Raw genomic sequence first — 6,657 nt, 5'->3', positions numbered from 1 at the left:
TATTTCACAATGAGGATATGGATACACAAAGGGACTGTGATGTCACAAAGGCCATGTGTTTATTCAAAGGTGCTAAAGATGTCATAATGGGTTTGGGAGGTATCAGGGTGATTGTAATGTCACAATAACAATGTGATATCATATTGCCTTTGTGATGTCACATTGGTGATGAGGTCACAATGGACAGGACAGGTTTGTGATGTCAGAACAAGTTAATGATATCACAATGGCACTGTGATGTCAAAAAGGAATTTTCATGTCACAATGGCTTTGAGGTCACAATAGATTTCTGTTATCCACCAATATTCCAATATTGCTAGCTTGTAATTGAATGAAATCACAGAGTAGGAATTCACACTATGTCTCTAATGTCACTATGATATATAATGCCATAATATGATATTTAAGTTTAGTGATGTCAAAATGGCATGTCTAATCTTATTGGTAATTAAATTACCATGAGGATCCCAAAAGTTGCTATGTGCTGAGTCCTTCAAAAGGCACATTGTGCTGAATCCATTACACAGGGTTCTTAGTGCTTTTTTTTAATTTTAATTTTAATTTTTTGTGAACAAACTGTACAGAGGGGTTACAATTACATGGGCAAGATAATGAATACATTTCTTATCAAGCATTGCAGTCTCCTCCTTTGTTTACCCTTCAAATCCCTTCCCAGCTCCCCCCTACCCCCCCCATAATCTCCCCCACCCCCCACCCCGGCACCAAAGTTGTGAAGCTCTTTTTGGACATGACAACTTGTACTTCTCATAGTTGCAACGGGTCCACCTGTATCCTTAAACGACTTGTTTTTCCCCATCTCTTCCACAAATTATACCGACATTAAATATCATGAAAACAGGGGTTATACTTTGGGGGAGGGACATACAAAGCAACAAAGAAATAATCTTATAAATGTGTTAGAAACAAATGCATGAAAGAAAAAAAAAACATTTAAATACATATCTAAGGGTTCATTTTCCTAACATCACATTATCTGACCTTTTCTGCTTGACTCATACATATACTAGATATTGCAAATAAGAGAAACCATGGGACCTATGTTTCTTTGGGCTTGGCTTACTTCACTTAATATAATTTTTTCCAAGCCTTTTCATTTTTATAAGTGTGCTGTGTGCTGTCATCCCAAAAGATTCAATGTTCTGAGTCCTTGAGAGGACAATCACACACACACACACATACACACACACACACACACACACACACACACACACACACACACACACTCACACACACACACACACACACACACACACACACACACACAAACTCGGAGCATTACCTTGCACCTGCTTGGTTTGTGGGGTGGATGGAGAAGTCTCCACTAGTGGTTGGGCTGAGGGGATCTTCAATTCCCCCAGACAGCTGCCTGGGTTGGGGGAAAGCCCTGAGCTGAGGTGAGGCTGCTTCTGCCATGGCCTGGTAGCCTTAGGGCAGAGTCAGGGCAGTACAAAGCCAGGGGTGGGGGCATGGCCGAGGTGGGGAAGTAGTGTGACTGAGAGGAGGACAGGGAATGGTTGAAGGGGCACATAGTTGCTGCAGACAGGGGCACACGGGAGCTGGCATACTTGTGCAGCAGGGGCTGGGCAGCCTGGGTAAGAAGTGGGGACAGAGAGAGAGAGCAGAGAAGAGCAGGCACATGCACCAGGGGTGGCAGCATCCATGACTGGCCTCCACTGCTGTAGGAGCACAGGTCTGGGCCAGGAGCACCGAAGACACAAAGCCCGCACAGCAGGCACATCCCTCTCAGTCTCAGGGAGGCTCAGAGGCCAGGTAGGCCCTGAGTCCAAGGCCCCTGCACCAGGAGCTCAGCTGTGAAGGGGGCAATCTCAGCCCTGCCACCTGCCCGCCCTTGCCCCGGCCCCTTCTCCTGCCCTCCCCGTGCTACCTCATTTGAAACAGGTTGCAGCCACCTTGGACCTGTGGTGCCTCTTGGAGTCATCCAGCGATGGTGCACCCCTGGCTTCCTTGCAGCCAGACCTGGTCCCCAGTGGAAGCCCCGTGGGTCTGCACCTCACGACCTCCCCCCCCCCACGGACCCAGACCCATGACACCTGCCTCTCCTCTTGGGTCCCAAACTCGCCTCCCCAGCACCAGGCAGGCCAGCCCTGACTCTGCCACAAATGCCCCCCAGGAGTGGAGGGTGGGAGAGTGGATGTTGATCCTGGAATCCTACCCCCATCCTGGCCAGTGTCCCAGGAAAAAGGCAGATGCAGGGATGTGTGAAGAGGGTGCGCCACAGGGAACCTGGTGGCTTTAGTCAGAGGTGGGGAGCAGCAACTCCAAACCTGCCCTCTTGGGATGTTTCCTTTTTTCTGGGGGTGGGGATGTGTTGCATGCAGAAGATAGTCCCCCAGAAGGCGGTGGTGGCGGTGGCTTCCCTGTACTTCGGGGTATGGGAGTCCCCGAGGCCTGACCAAGGACCGCCCCCGCTTCCCTGCCCCCCTACCTGGCTCAGGAGAAGATGAGTTGGACCCAGAGCTGCCTCCGGGTCCCGGCAGGAGTCCGACGGAGGGCAGCTGTGGCAGTGGCGGTGGCAGAGGCTGCTGCAGCAGCGGCGGCGGCAGAGGGGGCCTCTGGAGGTCTAACAGTCCCCCCCTCATCCAAGGCCTCAGTGTCACCTCGCCGATGTTCCAGGCCAAGGCGCCTAGCACCAGGCGGAACAGCACCACATTCCCAGGCCGCCATGGCCTGCTGCTCCTGGCCTCCCCCATCTGCATGCACAGCAGCGACTTGCACCAGATCAAACAGGAGAGGGCATGGACCTGATCAACCAAGAGATGGTCCATGAGCGCGGGGTCCAGACGGCAATGCAGATAAGCCACTCCTGGGAGGAAAGTTTCAGGCTTATTGACAACGACGTGGAAAAATCTGCTTCGTCAAAGCGCATAGATTTTATTCCTGTGTCAACAGCACTGTCACCCACCCGGGGTATTGGGAAGCAGTGCTTTTCACCATCCTTGCAAAGTTTTGTGAGTAGCAATGGATTGCCTCCAAGCCCCATCCCGAGCCCGACGACCTGATTTACCACCCAGAGAAACCAGAGTCCCATCAATTGTATCAGACTAAGTGTTCTTGGACCATTGAAAAGAAAATGTGAAATGGAAACTGAGTATCAGCCAAAGAGATTTTTCCAGGGCATCACCAACATGCTTTCTTCTGACGTGGCCCAGCTGTCAGATCCTGGTGTGTGTGTGTCTTCAGATACCCTGGATGGAAACAGCAGCAATGCGGGAACTTCTTGTAACTCAGCATCTACAGTCAGCACTACCACCAACTCTCCTGTGTCACCTGCCCAAGTGGTCTCTCCCTTTATTCCAGTAGATGAACTTTCGTCTAAGTGATGTACTCATCTGGAAACTTTTTGGGGACGTGGCAGGGTAGAGACAGAAATTAAGTCTGAGCAAGCACTGAACTTTGTCAATTAAACTGAGGATATTTCCCTTTTGACCCTTTCCCTTCCCCTCCCCCCCTTTTTAATTTCTTGAAATATTCTAGAGAACTTCTCTGTCAGGTCTCCTGCGAATACCCTTGAATTCAGTGTAGTAATATTTTCAGACTTTTTCCCAATAAGTGTGTTGTAGCATACATTTTTCGCTGCTAATATGTCTAAATACATATGTTATCCCTTGATTTTAAAAAACAAGAAGATAGCCCCCCATTCTGTGTGAGCCCTTGTATTTTGTGCTCGGTCACACTTTCCCCTGAAGAGGGTCCCAGAAGAGCCCAATAGGGAGGTGAGGGCACTAGGGGTCAGATAGAAGGTGAATGTCTGGGAAGAACACGCCCCTCCAACACAGGTATACCCTGCTGGTCCCCCCCCCCCATTCCAGCTCTCAACAGCACTCACAGGGTGATCACATTTCCCAGCTCTGCCACCATCTGCTGGTGCTCCAGGACCATCTGGTTTCCTCATCCTCCCCAAGAATCCACCAAGTCACCCAGAAGCATCTAGGCTGGAGTAGGAAGGTCATCCATGTATGTAGCCTTTAGGACCTCATCCATTTCCCCAACACTGCCCCCACCCCTGGTCAGACACTTCTCTGGGTACACCATGATCTCATGCTTGTTCTCAGTCCAGGCTCTGAAGAGCCACCTGTCTCAGGACTCCTTCACCCAGAGCCCTGGCCTAGGGTTTTGGTGAATGGGGAGTCATGGCTGGTTATTCCCAAGGGAAAGTGTCTGGCCCTGGAGAAAGGGAGAGGCAGGGTGGTTCAGCATTATTAGAGTGGTGCTTCCTTGGGTCGAGCCCCTGGTTCTGACAAGGGAATTCCCGTGCTCCAGCTTATAAATTGTTTCAGATGAGGAACCAACAAACTCAGGAGGGGCGTTACTGTGAGTGTATGTGTGTGTGTGTGTGTGTGTGTGTGTGTGTGTGTGTGTGTGTGTGTGTGCATGAAAAAGACAGAGAGAGAGAGAGAAAGAGAGAGAGAGCCTGACTGTGCTCAGGTGAGTGATCAGTTGGCAAATTGCAGGTGCTGCATGGATGAGTCTACAGTCACTGTTCTGGATTTGTGTGTGTGTGTGTGTGTGTGTGTGTGTGTGTGTGTGTGTGTGTGTGTGTGTGTTTACTTGTTGTTCTTTTTTTCAGCAATGCCAAGTATGAGACCAGCCATAATTTTTTTTTCACCATCACTGTTTTATGGCTGCTTTGGAGAAGATTTCAGTAGACATTCCTTTCCACCTCTCTCGTCCCCCTTTCCTATAGCTCACAGTAGCTGCTGGGCCTGCATGGGTCTCCCCTAGGAGGCCTGTGTGAACCACAGACCAAAGTTGATACTTTCTGTCTTAAGTCTGAAGGCTTGTGAGACTAGTGTGACCACAGCCACACTCTTTCAGCCAGACACTCTGCTCTCGTTTGTATAGTTGGAGCTAATTAAGAGTTGGGAATGTGTTGGCAAATGTAATTAGGGAACAAGATGGAGGGGGGTGAGTAGGGCAGGGGCTGTGAAGTTAGGAGGGTCTAGGAAGTGGTGAACGGTGTGATATTGCAGATGGTTCACCACTACCGAGGATGAGAGGGCAACCTTACCCAGGGCATTGACGGTGTCCATGGGCATCTGGGCAGGTGGCTCTGGGATCCCACTGGTGGCTTGGATTACCTCCCAGGGGAGTGCACTGGTGGGAAGTCCGCCATGGAATCCTGCAGACTCTATGTCCTGCCTGTGCTGTTTACAGCTGGGCAGTGGTAGGCAAGTGCATTCCCCCTGCTGGAGCCTGCTCGGTATCAGGCCATGGCAGTTAGCTAGGGCTTGCTGAATGCCAGTTTCTGTAACCTGATGTAGGCTGTCTGGAAAGAAAAGCGGTCCACTAACTTTGGAACCCTTTAAGTTTGATTGGGACAACTAAAATGCCACCTTTTCCAGGTTTTTTTTGCGTGAAGCTGGCAATTTCCACTAATGCCTGGGATTATGGGTCAAATTAGATGAACCATTTCAGCCAACAATCAATGACATTCAAAATAAACAAGCAGAGATCCCAAGCCAGATGGTCTCCTGCTATAAACGTCGTGCCTTGATTGCTTTTATGTGGCAGCTGTTGATTCTCCTCTGACTCTCTCTAGTGTGACCACCAAGTTGAGTGAAGGGTTAAAGTACTTGAGGCAGTCACCATTTGTTGCTTGTTTCAGAGAAGAGCAACACGTGGTACTAAAGCACCTGGTTGTGTGCCTTCATAAGACCTGTAAATCTTTGGCTCGGGGCTCTCCTCCTGGGCTCTGCTGTGTCAGAGTGTAGGACAAGGCCCGAGCTGCAGCCCGTTTAAATAAAACAGCTGTAGAGTCTGATTCTTGGTGGTCTTCTTGGTAGGGGTCCTGAGACCTAGACATAACATTGAGGATGTCATGGGAAGCAGAGATTGTGACCTCACCAACCCTAGCCAGCCAGCTGTGAGTAGAGAGGATTCTCAGCACCTGCACTGGACTCTGGGAGATTCAGAAACCCAAGATGTCTCGAGGATCCTTTCTCTGCAACATGAAACTTGGGGGCCAGATGTGGTGGGCCATCCTGGCTGGTCCCATGGGTAGGAGAGTAGACCCATTGAGCCTGGCCTTCAGCTCATGTCAACCTCATTCACTCCTGAGTGGGGAATTGAGTGCCACCGAGCGGTCAGCCGCTGGCCAGAGATCATTGAGAAGATAGGCATCCCAGAGGCCCCCGAATCCAGCAAGCACACCATGGATCCTGTCTTCAAAGCCAAAACAGTTAAGTTCTGTGGCAACAGGAGGGTGGGAAGAGGGAGAAGGGAGAACTGTGGGAGAGCTACATCAGGCTTTGCCCCACCCACCAGGATGCTTACCTGAATGGGATGGGACTTTTCTGTAATATTTTTGTATTCAGATGCTCATTTATTTATCCACAAAGAGTTACAGTGTGCACCAGGCTCTGGAGGGGTCATAGACAATGAGAGTTTCCAGTGCTGGATTTACAGCACATGAAGAAACATTGGTTTGAGCTGGATGCCGGTGCTTTATGCCTGTCATCCTGGCTACATAGGAGGCTGTGATGGGAGGATGGATGCTTGACGCCCAAGCAGGAAAGCCTGTAAAACTCTTATCTCCAACTAACTACCAAAAAGAAAACCCCAGAAATGGAGCCACAGCTCAATCCGTAGTCTGTTGGCCTTCAGTAAAAATGCTCA

At 50.0% G+C, this 6,657-nt stretch overlaps 1 pseudogene; it reads left to right on the top strand.

Moving 5' to 3' along the window:
• Positions 1-1,966: 1,966 nt before the first annotated feature.
• On the top strand, positions 1,967-3,362 carry LOC138818263 (PPP2R1A-PPP2R2A-interacting phosphatase regulator 1-like; annotated as a pseudogene).
• Positions 3,363-6,657: the final 3,295 nt, after the last annotated feature.

Source organism: Dipodomys merriami, unplaced genomic scaffold (genome assembly GCF_024711535.1).
Source record: "Dipodomys merriami isolate MVZ:Mamm:240054 unplaced genomic scaffold, mDipMer1.0.p SCAF_724, whole genome shotgun sequence".
Classification (NCBI taxonomy): domain Eukaryota; kingdom Metazoa; phylum Chordata; class Mammalia; order Rodentia; family Heteromyidae; genus Dipodomys; species Dipodomys merriami.
Note: the sequence above shows the minus strand (reverse complement) of the source record. Positions and strands in the feature narration are given on the sequence as shown.